The following is a 15,987-nucleotide window of genomic DNA, read 5'->3' on the forward strand; positions in this document are numbered from 1 at the left end:
ACATCAGTTAATTAAAAGGCAAATCATTCTTATTACCATCTCTTCTGTTTAAAGATTGCTCACCTTTATCTTATTTCTGGGCAGGTGGGCAAGAAAGTTAAAAGCATCCACCATTGCCTTTAAAATGCTAAGACTTATTATTGGAAATAAAGTTGATACATTGCAGTATGCTGGCATCTCCATTTATTTAGGTCAATTAGGACAGCATTTCTCATATGTTGAAAGAGGAGTTAAAGGGCACGAAATTATGCAGAGGCAGCAGAACACCGATACTAGCATTAAACTAAATACTTTTAAAAGTTAATTACAATTTTAAAAGGGAGATGAATAAAAATAATATCAATGAATTTAGTAGCATTGTCTTCTGAATAAATATACAACATACAGTGGCTTCTTCTTTACAGGCATGTCTTTTGAAAAAAACAAAAACTTCTGACAAAGAGGATCGGCAGTAACCTGCCAAGAAGTTTTGTCACACACTCACTCAATCAATCAATCAGTCTGTGTGGTGGCATTTTGATTATTCTAAGGTCCAGATCTGATGCACAAGTATTGATAAACAAGATATCTTTAACATCTTTGTATCTTTATAGACACATATATCTTTCATATATATCATAGATTCATTCTCTTCTATGACTACCTCAGTCCACCTGCCACCAGTTCTTCTTGCTACATGAACAACCCATTTCCATTTCTAAGCACACTTTGCCTTCAGGCAGGTCTTTCTGCTACTATAGATAGCTGCCTTAGGGCTTCTGGGAATAGAGTCATTTTTGACGTATTGGCGTATGGAAGGAATAGACCATAATCTACCATGCTGTTCTAATAGGGATTGACAAATGTGATTGGTGTTAGTCTGGGGTATCTGTCATAGAATGGATCCCACTTGATCAAAAGCATCCACAAAAACAAGATGGATCAATGACACCAGCAAGTATTGTGGGCCCAACTAGCAAAAGAACGCTCAGGATCATATTGGTTGGTAACATGCAGAAGAGGCCTTCATTCTGCAGTGGATAGACAGTGGTAAAATGATAAATATCTTTGTAGATTTAAAGCATTTTTTGATAGTGACAAAACAAAAAACATCTGAAAATAGAGTGCTAGGGCTTTTTATAAAAAAATCTTCTCTGTCAAAATAGAGGTATCTTACTTCACACGTGCATATTTCTATTTTTAATATTTAAAAAACTTTATTAAACAAATTCTACAATTAAAAAACAATTAAAAACATATTTCCATTCATTGCAGCATATTTGTAGTAGTGTTCACTCACTTTGACATATTCTTAAGTATACAGGATATTACTAAATATTATTACAATTATTTTACATTTGATTTATATCATATTTTCATTTACATATTTATACACAAGTATACATAGTTATGCCTATTCATACCAAATTATTTTATCACACCATAACCTTTCATTTCATCTCTCTATTTTGTGTCTTCCTTGTAGCCAATTATACCATAAATTTCAAATTTCATAGTACTCTGTCTCTTCTCTCTCCTTTTCACATGCATATTTCTTAATGTGGTTGTGAACTCACAAGCAAGATAGTGGATCAATAGGTGATAATTTCTTACACTCTGCCAATCTAATTTTTATATAAACCTGGATTATGCTAGTCACATTTTTATATATGATATGCAGGGCTTATTTTCCATGGGAAGTATCGGCCAGAGTTTCACTCTGGTGGCACAGTTCCATCTGGTTTGGGCATTGCAGACAAAATCCTTTCCAGCTGATATTTGAGTCAATGTAATTTGTGGCTCATCCAGCCAAAAGTGGCTTACCAGCAATTTAGTGTGCCTTTCTTGGTGTTTGACACCCATAATTTTTGTATTCTCAGGCATGAAATTTAAACACACCCTGAGCTGATTAGCCTGGAGATGGTCCCAGAAATATTCCAAGATATATTTAACAATAAATTTCTCTCTTCTACAGTATTTAATGCTGAAAAAAAGCCTTTGTGAGGCACATTCTTGGATTTGCTTATGGAAATATTACAGGTATATAGCTCACAAGGTCTCTTAATCACCTCGGTGTTGAATAGAGATCTTGCTCAGCATTATGGAGCCATAGAATCAGTCTAAAACAACCTGCTTCATCTTGGGATTTGATCATATCATATGTACATTTTAAGAAATGATATTATGTTTTTGATGTTGCTCAGCAGAGACTCCAAAGGGGTCAGCCTTCCCAAAGAGGAAAGATAATTAATTCAAGACATGAATATGATCTTAATCATTGATAACCACTCCTAGTTTATTTTTCTCTTAATTGTTTCTTTCATGTCCGAATGATAGGTCAGGCCTTTCTGTGAAAAGAGGAAATTAGTAATGTAGAAAGTTAGCACCAACCCCTCTCCTAGAAGAATGAAATATTTTGAGAAATATTAAAAAGGCAGAATATTATATTTCCCTAGATGAGAAATGGAGGAACATGCTCTTGAAAAGCAGCCCCCGCCTTCCATAATAGCCCTCAGCAGATGTCAGCACTTAAGAGATAGAGATAGCTAGCTCTATTCATAAGCAAATACCCTCACCCAAGATCCAACAGGATGTAGGATTAGCCCTCAGCCCTGATAGGAGTTGCCCAATGCCTCTTCATTGCATCATCTCAGTTGCAGTACCCCACAGCAGTTCAAACTTCAACCAAACTTAGCTCAGACAGACTCCTAGGATTTGTACATGGCCCCATGGGAGTCTGACAACAGCTAGTAGAATACATATTGTTGCTCAGGAACAGGAAGTTCAAGTGCAAAGCCCAAGAGAAAATATAAATACCCCCCACTTTCAACTCCATGTGGTGAGCTGTCCGGAACCACCCATGTGCTTCTGCTTCATCTTTAAATCATCTTTCCAATCACCCTCCATGTTTCCAGTCTCTTTCTCCTGGCTTGGAACTGAACCAGATAGATATTTCTTCCAACAGTAAATTAGTGATCACATAGTAAGTTTTCTTTCCTCCTGTCTTCTGAATACAGAAAATGGCAATCTTGAGAGATTCTTGCACTTATCTGGATAGAAAACACCCATAGAATTGTTGAGTTGCCAAATGAAACCCAACATAAATTTTTGACATCCTTTGAATGTCCCAAAGGTGCTGTTTCAGGAGGCAACTGGACTTTCTTGTTTTTTTTCTTTTGAAGACATTTTGCTTCTCATTCAAGAAGCTTCTTCAGCTCTGATGGGATAGTGGGGAATGGACGGATTTATATTCCTCGCAGACAACTGGTCATTTGCATCCTTTTAGAGGGTCGTTGAAGCACTTGGAGGGTTATTTGTGTCCTCAGAGTCACTTGAATGACTCCTGGTTCCTTTAATCTGCAAATTTCCCCCCTCTCTGGAAATCCATTCCTACTCCCACACCATTCAAAGGGTGCTCATCCCAAATTCTATAGCTAAAACTCTGTAGAGATTCTCAGTCATCCAGGTCATGGTTGTCTCAAAGGTGCTTTTTCAGGAAGCAACTGGGCTTTCCTGTTTTTTCTTTTGAAGACATTTCACTTCTAATCCATTCTTCAGCTCTTACTGGATGGTGAGGAATGGAAGGATTTATATACTTTGCAGACAGCTGGTCATTTGCATCCTTTTAGACAGACATCAAAACACTTGGAGGTTTATCTATTTTGTCCAAACAAATCTTCAACCAATCACATACACAAAAGGGTAGAGAATCAACTAGGGAATTACCTTGTAATACTATTTCTGATTGGTCAGCTTTCCATTGTGAGGGCTTGGCCTTGTACAGCAGGACCATTTGGAATACTGGAAAGCAGAGGGCCAGTTATAAAGGTCAGGTGTTTCTCCATTGTGACACAGGTTAGAGTGCAATACTGCAGGCTACTTCTGCTGCCTGCGGCTGCCTGTAATTTGGCAGTTCAAATCTCACCAGGCTCATGGTTGACTCAGCCTTCCATCCTTCCAAGGTGGGTAAAATGAGGGCCCAAATTGTTGGAGACAATATGCTGACTCTATAAACTGCTTAGAGAGGGCTGTAAAGCATTGTAAAGTGGTATATAAGTCTAAATTTATTGCTATTGCTATTCTTATTAAGTCTAAGATAGTGTAGGTGCTCTCGGTGAACTTATTGCTACAATATTTGTCCCTTGTTCAATATTTTTCACAACAGTAATCTAGGGAGAGGAATAACAATGGCTCCTCTAATAGGAAGGTTCAGTGAAATTTTTGCCTATCTCAGCTAGGTAGTAGCTTATTTTCCTCCATAGAAAACTAAATAGAAAACTAAATAGGATTCCAATCTGCCTAATAAGCAACATGCTATGTTTTTAATGTGTGTGTGTGTGTGTGTGTGTGTGTGTGTGTGTGTGTATGGTATTCAGCTTTGTTTGGGTATTTTCCCACATCATTATAGTTGTGCTTTTAAAGTTGTAGCAACATTTCGGCAGAATCTCATCTGCCACCATCAGGCTTCTGTATTGTGTTTGTCTGTGAGTCAGTGGCATGTTAGTTTTTTTCCTCCCTGGTGTTCTGGTTCTATGCTTAGAAGCATTGCATTTAAGGAGATTCCTATAAATCTTGAAGAGCTTTAGTAAAGGTTCAGTCATCAGTTTCATTTAAATGTACAATTTCAGCTAGTCTTCAAACTGGATTACATTAAAGGCTGCAATCCTATGCACACTGAATGGATTTAAGAGTAGGTAAGAATTGTATTATAATATAAGATTAAGAATGACATTATAATATACAATATATCCTTACTGATTATTCTGAGAGTCAAGAAGAAACACTATTATACTCTTGATGCTCGACTACAAAAAATATAGGATAGGAAAAAGTGACATTTCATTTTTTTCTTCTTGGATGCTTAAATTGTTACCCTGCATTTATTTAGAAGTGTGACAACTTCCTTTAATGTTTGGTTTTTGGAGATTGACTTCTATTAGTTTTGTTTTGGAGAAGGGAGAGATGAAGGATGTCAAGGAAGTGATGAGGGGAGGAAGAAAGGATTAACATGGTCTTCATAAACAATAAAAACCTGAATCTTGATGGCATAACATGCCAGCTAATCCAAGCAAATTGTAAGCAGCATGGAGAGATAATTTGAAATGTAAATGTGACATTCTATTCCATAGAAAATTAACAAGACATGACTGCAGGCTCTCCTTGTCACTGCTGTCACATTCAAAAAATCACTTGTGTTGTTCCCTCATCTAAGTCTATGACAGGAGACAATCAAAAGGAGCTTCTTCCTATAAACAGCAAATCAACCTTTGTCTCATATGGAGCAAAGCCATATACACTGAATTATCTTTTATTCATGCACCACCAAATCAAGTTTGTCAGTCTATACATGGCAGTAGATTACAGAGTGATGTAATAGCAATATGGTTGGCTTTCCTATAACTGAATGATCCATGCTGTCTTTCCCACACTCTTTCTCATACCTTAAGAAAATAATATCCAATTCAAATCAAGGATGCAATGCTTTTATTTTATTAAACAAATTCACATTATAGAAAATCATTTATCTTTTTCTTTTATCAGCTTTGATTGGAAGAGGCATTCTCTATTGAACCAAAGGTGCTTTTTCAAGAGGCAACTGGATTTTCTGGTTTTGCTTTGAAGACCTCTCACTTCTCAAGAAGCTTCTTCAGCTCTGAATGGATGGTGGGGAATGGAAGCATTTACACTCTTTGCAGACAGCTGGTATTTGTATTTTCATAACAACTCTTTTAGCGAGTTGTTAAGGCCACCTGGAAGTTTATCTGTGTCATCAAGGTCACCTGAATAGTGCAAATGGGTGTGTAGCCTTCTTGGAACTGTTGAAAGGACTGGGTTGTAGACTGGAGATAGATGATGTTGTATCTTTTCCCCTCTGATGAGAGACATATGTTTAATTTTGACATAGATATCCTCTTTGTCCACTCTTTCAAACCAGCAAACCTCTCTGTCCAAAAGTTGACTTTTCTGTCTTCCAAAGAGTGGCCTTTGACTTTTAAATGCAGATGGACTGCTGAATCTAGTCCTGATGGGTTTTGTTCTCCTATGAAAAAGCACATGGGAGACATCTATGACCTGGATGACTGAGAATCTCCATATACATTCTCTATTGAAGTTCATGCTGTGCTCATAAAGTACTTACAAGTGTTTCATTTGTTTAATGTTTCCCCCTCCCCCCCCCCAAACACAGGCCTTGATCTTATACCTCAATCTTGTAATTTATTCAAATTAAGCAATTATGTGAGCCCTGCTGCAGTAAAAAGACTGCTTCTTATTTTTTTTTCTTTACAAAAAAGGCTGATATGCTTTAAGGTGCATATGTTGCAAAGGTTAAAAACAACAATGAGATTTATTTCTAGGCTGGAAAATGCTTCACCAATTGGAAAAACTTCATCCGGAACACTCACAATATGGAAGAAACTCCTTTACAGTGATGAAGATTATGCAAGCATATGAGCTAGAGCCCTTTTTGTTGTTTCCTGTCAAATTTGCTTTCATGATTGCTACCCACTAACACTTCAGAATCTTATCAATATAAATCAGTGTGTGCATGAGTGAGGGGGATTGAAACGGTTAAAACATCCCCCAAAAATCATTTTGATTTACTCTTCACCCTAATTGGCAACAGTGATGGAAAACAGCTTGATTAACTACTCTCAGCCAATTCCATAATGATAGAAAGCTGAAAGGTGATGTTATTATCAAAAAAAGAATGTGTGTTTCTGCTGATGCTCCTTGTCTTTTTCTTTTTGGGATGTTTAAAATGACATTTCATTTGATGACATGGCAGAGAATGAGGTTTTGTACTCATAACGAAAACAGATTTCAGAAAACATTCTAAGAATCATTTAAGGATTACTTGCTTGAAAAGAGTATCATTTTGGATTCATAGCTTATATTTGCTCTGTTCCAGAAGAAGACAAGATGAGATTAGGTGTTAACCTGAGCTCTGAGTTTCACCTGAGTTCAAGTTTCACCTGAAACTATGAGAGGGAACTTGGAGTCCTAGTGGACAATCACTTAAATATGAGCCAACAGTGTGTGGCAGTAGCCAAAAAAGCTAATGCAATCCTAGATTTCATTAATAGAGGGATAGAATCAAGATCACGTTAAATTCTAGTATTGCTTTACAAAGCCTTACTAAGACCATACTTGGAATACTGTATCCAGTTCTGGTCACCACAATATAAAAAAGATGTTGAGACTTTGGAAAGGGTGCACAGAAGAGCAACAAGAATGATTAGGGGACTGGAGGCGAAAACATGGAGAACCATTACAGGAATTGGGTATCCCTAGTCTAGTGAAAAGAAGGGCTAGGGATTACATGATAGCAGTGTTCCAATATTTGAGGGGCTGCTACAAAGACGAGGGGGGGCCAAACTATTTTCCAAAGCACCAAAGACAAGACAATGGATGAAAATTTAATCAAGGTCAGAAGCAACCTAGAATTAAGGGGAAAATTCTTAATGGTTAGAGCAATCAACCCATGGAATAGGGTGCTTTCAGACATTGTGGGTACTCCATCCTTGGAGGCTTTCAAAAAGAGACTGGACACCACTTGTCTAAAATGATATAGAGTCTCCTGCTTGAGCAGGGACTTGGACTAGAAGACTTCCAAGGTCCCTTCCAACTCTATTATTCTATGTTCTTTTAATACTGTTTGTATATCATCTGATGAGCTCATATAAGATTATTACCAAAGGTCTCGTCCACTCTGCCTCTTTCTACTCCCCTGTTCCTTTGAAACAGTTTGAAGCTAATCATCTTCACTTCTGCTGATTCTGAAATGCTGAAAACAGCCAGAGAATGCTGTGAGCAATTTGTACTCCATTCAGTCAACCAAGTGGAGAGTGTAAAGAATATAATTTGTCTTTGAAAATTTAGCTGTTCAGAGAAAAGTAATAAAGTTGCTAGCATCATTCTCTCATCTTTTTAATTTTTGTGATGTGAATTGTTCTGGTTGTTTGACAAAACAAACAGCCCACCACCTAACTGTGAATGGTTGCTATAGTGGGAAACTTTAAAGGTTTACAGGTGGCAAAATTACTCATTAATACTAATGCAAAAATTATTTTGAAGTAGAGCTTTTCGTTTTCATGCCTTCTGGAAAATAGAGCCCAAATAGAAAATACACCTGAGAAGTGAATTGGAAGAAGGACCATGGATCTTTCACCCTTACACCACCTCTTTGCTATTAATTAAAGCAACCTATTCCTCTTCCCCCAGATTTTGACATTAGCCTGCAGAAAAGCTACTTTAAGTGGTTTTAATAACTTGAAGCAATGGCATCATTCTTCAGGGTTTCCCACAAGCTGAAAAAAAAAAAACTACCTACTTTAATAAATACTAGAGAGGGGCTATTGTTCTGTAAGGCATAAAACATTTCTTCTGAATCATTCTTAAAGCATGTGTAACCTCAGTAAAATTACTCAATGATGTGCCATACCAGCAATTTTCTTTTCAAAATCCAATGAAAAAGATTTAAGTAAGAAGAATACTTTAATATTAATTATCTTTATGTAATCATATCCTATACGTGAGAAAATGTTTCAGGCATTGGTGTTTTAACCGATGATGTTGCCCCAAACCTAAAATACTTAATTGAACAAACAGAAAATCATATGGAGTAAAGAGCATTTTCACAGACGCTTTTGAAGCATGGGAACTTAGTAAACAGAATCTGGAAGGGTTTTAAAATTTGATAGGTATTTCATCTTTGGTGCATTCCCTGTAGTTGGTTTGCTACTCTGTTTACTCATCACACTTCCAGAGAGTAGGTTTTTTCCTCTCTCAATAAACAAAGGCCAGCTCAGTTTGACTGGGGGAGAAAGAGTAGCCCTCGAAGGAGGGAGATATATAATCTAAACCAATATTATTAAGAATAACGTTGCTCCATAGTTAATGAGAAAAGAAATTTAATACATATTGAAGTGTAGTACCACACAGAGGATGTATTTTCATTATGACAGCAAAAGAAGAATGATTTACTCCCAGAACAGCTATTACAGCTATTCTGTCTATGCTTCTTCAGTGGAAACGGCATTCCAGCTGAGGTCTGGCTAATCAAATATTAGTTAATCCCATTTGTAAAATTGCTTCATGGTGTGACTAATGAGTAGCAGGACTCTGTTGGCTACAAAATCTAATGTGTGAGTAGGTTACTGTCTGGGTGACCTATTTTAAATTACAAAATACACAAAGCATATTATTTTGAAGGATAAAGGAAGTCCCTTTCAATAAAGTTAGAACATCTGGCTCATTCTGGATTAAATACCGTGTTTCTCCAACAATACGGCCTCCACCAATAGGAAGCCCCACCATGTTTTATTGGCATAAAATCAAATTAAGCCCCTCCCCCAAATTAAGCCCCATATTAAACATGCGAAATGGGGGAAGCGGAGGGGCTTGCCGTTAGGAAGTACTTTGTTGCATGCCCGGATATGGTGCTACCTGCGTTGGTGGGGCACTTCATATCGGGAGACCTCCCACCGTTGCTTCTTCCTTCTCCTTGCTGCCCCTTCTCCCTTGCTGCCGCAGCGTTAGAGCAGCCACGTGCGGCCAGTCAGGGCTCCTCCCTGCAACCGGGCCCTGAGGAGACACTTGGTTTCAAGCGCTCCCGTCTTCCCTTTGCTTTCGAAGGTAAAGCGGGTTTTACAAAGCCTCCCTGCCGAGAGGCCCAACACGATGGAGAGGCTAATTTCCCGGGGCCTCTTCCGTTCCTCCCCGACCTCCCTACACTGTGCGCCTCTGACGCGCCGGTCCCTTCAGCCCAGCGAGCTCTTCCACCTCAAAGAAAGGCCAGGCGGGCTGCTGCAGGGAACAGCAGCAGCGGGTCTGAAGCCGCTCGCAGTGGAAACAGCCACCACCCTTAGCCCGGGCGGGGAGAACGAGCCCAAAGTAACGCCCGCCACCACCCGTCCGCCGGCCTTTGGCACCTGCACCCTTCACCAGCTCTTTGCCATTACGCAAGCCACCTATTCCTCTTCGCCAGGCTGGGGACATAGCCTTGCCAGAGGATCTCTCCACTTTCCCTGGTTCCAAGTCTGCGCTGCAAGAGGGCTGCATTCTCGGGTTCCTCCCTTGCTGAGAGGTAACCAGCTACTTTAACAAATGGTGAGATTGAGGCTAAGGGCAGAAGGCACACACACAGCTTGCTTCTACCAGCTCTGCCCAGCATTTACCTCTGGCACGGCCCTGGCATGTGCCGCCCCCCAGGACCCTCCTTTCAAATCCTGCCAGGGCCATGAGTGAAAATCTGGCAAGCTGGTTGTCCTTATGTGCATTCCTGCCCCTGAAATGTCTCACCCGGCGGCTGCCTCTGCACAGGAGGAACCGATGATGTTGCCCCAAACCTAAAATACTTAATTGAACAAACAGAAAATCATATGGAGTAAAGAGCATTTTCACAGACGCTTTTGAAGCATGGGAACTTAGTAAACAGAATCTGGAAGGGTTTTAAAATTTGATAGGTATTTCATCTTTGGTGCATTCCCTGTAGTTGGTTTGCTACTCTGTTTACTCATCACACTTCCAGAGAGTAGGTTTTTACTCTCTCAATAAACAAAGGCCAGCTCAGTTTGACTGGGGGAGAAAGAGTAGCCCTCGAAGGAGGGAGATATATAATCTAAACCAATATTATTAAGAATAACGTTGCTCCATAGTTAATGAGAAAAGAAATTTAATACATATTGAAGTGTAGTACCACACAGAGGATGTATTTTCATTATGACAGCAAAAGAAGAATGATTTACTCCCAGAACAGCTATTACAGCTATTCTGTCTATGCTTCTTCAGTGGAAACGGCATTCCAGCTGAGGTCTGGCTAATCAAATATTAGTTAATCCCATTTGTAAAATTGCTTCATGGTGTGACTAATGAGTAGCAGGACTCTGTTGGCTACAAAATCTAATGTGTGAGTAGGTTACTGTCTGGGTGACCTATTTTAAATTACAAAATACACAAAGCATATCATTTTGAAGGATAAAGGAAGTCCCTTTCAATAAAGTTAGAACATCTGGCTCATTCTGGATTAAATACCTTTTGTTAAAAATTTCATTACTTCATGCAATCTATCTGTAGAGAATAAAACATTCAGAATGGGTCAGAATAGTGGGGGGCATGATGGCTCAGTGGTTAAAGACACTGAGCTTATCAGCTGGAGTGCTAACAACCCGGGTTTGAGACCCGAGTTTCATACAACGAGGTGAGCGCTTGTTACTTACCTCAGCTCCTATCCACCTAGCAGTTTGAAAGCATGCAAATGCAAGTAGATTAATAAGTACCATTTTAGTGGGAAGTGTTCCATGCACCTTCAACATCTAATCATCTGGCTACGTGACCATGGAAATTGTTTTCGAACAACATGGTTTCTCAGCCAAGAAATGAAAATGAGCACCATGCTCTAGAGTCAGACATGATTGGACAGGGAAACCTTTACCTTTACCAGAATGGTACCTGAAGCTGCTACTTAGTTCCACATATTTGTCAGATTTCTGAATAGACCCTAGTTTTTAGAAAATGTACAAATCTTATACAGAATGTACAAAATGTAAATATCTCTACATAGGTGGCAGGCCATACTCTCATTTTTCTACAATTGCTGAATTCATCTGATTTTTTTAAAAAGTGATGTAGATAATCAAATAATACTCATTAGAAGAATGAAACATTTATTATTGAATTACTGCAGCACTTTTTGCTATGATAAAATCTTCAGACAATTTTAAAGAAGTTGAAATTAACATGCAAGAAAAATAGTGAGTGGATCTGGCTGTGAAAATTAAATTATAATCTTTTAATAAGAAATTCATTGTTACATATGGATTAGGATTATGGCTATTATAGCCTCAAAAATGATTAAAATTTTGATATTCCTTTATGTTGAATTTTATAAGTAAAAATGTCAAACTTTTAACATGACCTGCAAAACAGCACAATTAAAAGCTTTGCAGAAATGTGGTACTATGTTGAATCTTGCTTGTATTACTTGAACAGGAAAAGCTGCAGCTTTTCACTAATGGTGAAGATAGAAGCTCATTAATTTTGTTTAGCATAGTTTAGCATACATTATTTATTCAACATTTAAAGATGTGACATGCATCACATTTTATGATTTTCCTTCTAAAATAATTGTGTCTCAAACTTATTGCCGTGTTGTGTTTCACACAATTCCAACTTGATGTTCTATCTTAGAATATTGGAGATCAGTTTTCATCAATCTTTATAGGGCTTTAACATTGATATGATTATTTTAAAATTGTTTCATTATCACTAGTGCCGCTGTCCAAGGTTTGAAGACTAAGTGATAGAGGGACATAATCTAATTATATCAGTTGTAGTAATTTAATACATAAGAGTGCTGAAGTCTATATGAAATTTAATTATGCATATTAGAAAAGAAAAATAACTTTATTTAAAAGAAGTATGCTGATAAAAGTAGCCAACATATTCAGATCCATACATTGTCTTTAATCCCTACCTGTAATATTCAGGTAGTTCTGAATTTACAACCACAACTGACTCCAAAATTTCAATTGCTAAGCAAGACAGTTGTTAAGTTAATTTTGCCATATTTTACAACTTTGTTACGTTGTTAAGTGAACCTGGCTTCCCCACTGATTTTAAACAAAGTCAAAAGGTTGCAAAAGATGATCACATGACCTTGGGATACTGCAACTGTCATAAATATGAGCCAGTTCCCAAGTGTCCAAATTTGTGAAAAGCAGTTGTAAGTCATTTTTTTCACTGCCATTTTAACTTTGAACAGTCACTAAATGAATAGTTTTAAGTCAAGGACTACTTGTATTGAAACACAAGATCTATTTTTTTTTCTTGGTCTGTCTTTCTCATCCTTATGATATTTAGGTTATGATATTACCTAAAATGATTTTAAAGGGAAAGAGACACAGAGAGAAACTAAATTTGTTTTGTTACTTGTGACCTCACTCAAGCTGCTCTTTGGTGAGAGTTGTAAATCATCTACTCAAATAGAAAATATAATTTACTTTATCACTGTAGAAAATAAAATTTAATCGTATGATTTTATTTAAATTAATGGACATTAGCATATATATTTTCAGTGTAAATACATGCTACTAGGACTGTGTGGAAAACCTGGTTCTATATCACACCACTTTTTTGAAAGTACATCATGAAAAAAAAAACAGCAAACGTTTATATATTATTTTTATGCTTCTACTGCCACTGTTAAGCAAAAGTGCTTTGGGGACTTTCTACTCCATGTGCTACTTTGACAACTGTGGATACTATCCATTTTGATTTGGAGAAATAAGAGACATCATTAGTTGTCCCGTCTTGGCCTGCTACTGGTTACTTCTATTGCCTATCAAATATAAGTTGCAAAATCTTTGATTACAACTGTAGCAAATAGTAATAAAAAGTTTTCCTGTATCTCTTTTCTGTCTTTTAGCAGACTGAAGGTCTTTCATCTGGTTTTCAGAGGTGCAGTTTTGACAAATCAAAAGAGAAAATATATGCTTTGGAAAATTATTTTTGCAGTTTGAAGTTTTAAATTATTTTTAATTTGATTTAGCCAAGTATAAGCGTTGGCTGAACTTGTTTTCATGCATATTGGTATCATAATTATTATTCTTCAGGAAAAAAAAGTTTAATCTACTTCAGTAATGTGTTCTTTATTTTTAATAAAAAAAAATAGATTTTTATGAATTTAGTAAATTTAAAAATGTCTGTATTCAGAGGTTTCAGCTGGTGTAAAAGTGTTATAAAAGATATGATATTGGAAATACATGCATTGGACTACACTACAACTATTCTTAAACACCTGTACTGATATTAGATTGCTTTTAGACAGACTTCCAAAATATTTAAGCCCTAAATGATTTTGTTCCAGATTACTTTACGGATTACTTTGTATATTACATTCTATTTTCCCTTCCTAACATTACAAAATTATATAATTGATATACATGTGGCAAACATGGTTGATGATGACCAGTTATAGGGACTTCTCAGTGCTTTCATCATGACTGAGAAAGGCATGATGATGTGGTCCTAAGAAGTATGGTTGACCCTTCTCTGGCTCTCTACCAATGTAGAGATGGTTGGAAAACTGTTGTGGTCTGTGGCACATTTGTTTCTTATTTGTACAGTTCTTGTTCATAATCAGGTCTTTCATATTCAACTAGGTTGCTCCAGAATGATGCAACAATAATTGCCTTCATCTGGTATTCATGTTTATCACTTTCTTTCTCTCAATCAAAGCTATGGAAATAAAGAAAAAGACTAAAGGGTATTTTAAGCCTAGAATCTGGTAATCATGTTGATGAAACCTATGTCTTTGAGGATATTGCAGTTTCAATACATAAACTGGTGCAGAAAGAATTGCTTAGAAGTATATTTAGCATTTATTAAGATACTATTTTTTAAAGATTAGTGTTGATTTTTAAGATTAAGATTAGGATTCAAAAGTAAGAGCAAAAGAACAATGTATGATTTATCCAAAATGGAGCTTAAGCTAGAGGAAGACTTCTATATCAAATCAAGATTATTTCAAAATGATTACGGATATATAACAAAGAACCAGTCTGATATAGTGGTTAAGGCATTTGTCTAGAAACTGAGAGACTGTGAGCTCTAGACCCACCTTGGACATGAAGGCAACAGGATGACCTTGGTCCAGTCACTTTCTTTCAGCCTTGGAGAGAGGAAATGGAAAACCTTCCCAAGAAAACTGGAGGTACTTTTCCAGGCAGTCCAAGAACAAGACATGACTAACAGGAAGAAAACAAATCAATTTATTTCCATTCCAATGTCTGATGCAAGTATGTAAGCCATAGGATCATAAGGCACACTCTGTCAACTTGGATTCCATCCTCCTTATAGATGCCTATGCAGGGGTGGGATTCTACCAGTTCAGACCGGTTCTATAGAACTGGTTGTTATGATTCTGCGTAGTTCAGAGAACCAGCAAATTGTGCCCCTGGTTGCCCCCCCTGCTCCACCCAGTCAGTTCTTATTGTGCATGTGTGACACCACTGACTGCATTCTCCCCCGCCCAATCACTCTTTAAGGTATTTTTCCCCTTCCCAATGATCAGCTGTTCTGATGATCAGCTGTGCCAGGATCCCCCTCGCTGTCTTACTGCTTTGCCCAGGAGGCTTCCCTGAGGTCCAGGAGGCAAAAAGGAACAAAGTGGGAGGGGAGTGCGGTGGGGTGCTGTGTCTCCCACTCCATTTTTTGCCTTCCTGGGCCCCAGGGAAGCCTTCTGGCAGCAAAATGCCCCCCAGGAGGCTTCCCTGAGGCCCAGGAAGCTCAAAATCCAGGGGTGGGTGGTGCTGCCCCCAAAAAGCCATGCCCATTCAGTCACATGGCCATGCCCACCTAGCCATGCCTACAGAACTAGTTGTTAAAAAAATTGAATCCCACCCCTGTTTATGGCCTCGGAGACTTGAGCATGTACAAAATAATCTCCAATGCACTCTGATTACTTATTGCATCCAGAACTCTGTGTGAAATGGATTCCTTCTTCAGTCCTGGAAGATTTTACCCACATTTAAAAGGCTTTCAACAAATATCTCCCTCTCAGCTGAGGAGGCTAATTTTTCTGGGGTTAGTCTACAGGTTTGTTGTGGGTATGTTGGTCACCTAATGAGGATCTTTAGACATTGCATTATTTAAAATCCCGGCTAAAGACTCTTTGTTCCTGTGACTTTAAATACTTGCAATTTAAAGATAATAAAGGATTCAGATAGAAATATCTCTATATAATAAAAAGTGTACCTAATTGGTTATGTGTACCTGCATCTATCAGTTTAAAAGATGCAGCATGTAATGCTAAGAAACAACCATGGTGTACAAATTTCTCCTGAAGATTCAGGATATATTATAGTGGAAACATCACTCCTTTTGGAGGCTCCTGGATGAATGTTTCAGTGAAATCAAATGATGACATGACCTGCTTACTCCTCTTAATTGCTTTCATTCAGATTGTGCAGTCTTTGGCTGACATCTAAACAACTGCTATTAGTTAAT

The sequence above is a fragment of the Notechis scutatus genome, chromosome 1 (assembly GCF_049901735.1).
Source record: "Notechis scutatus isolate UNSWTSFEM ecotype Mainland chromosome 1, rNotScu1.2, whole genome shotgun sequence".
Lineage (NCBI taxonomy): Eukaryota > Metazoa > Chordata > Lepidosauria > Squamata > Elapidae > Notechis > Notechis scutatus.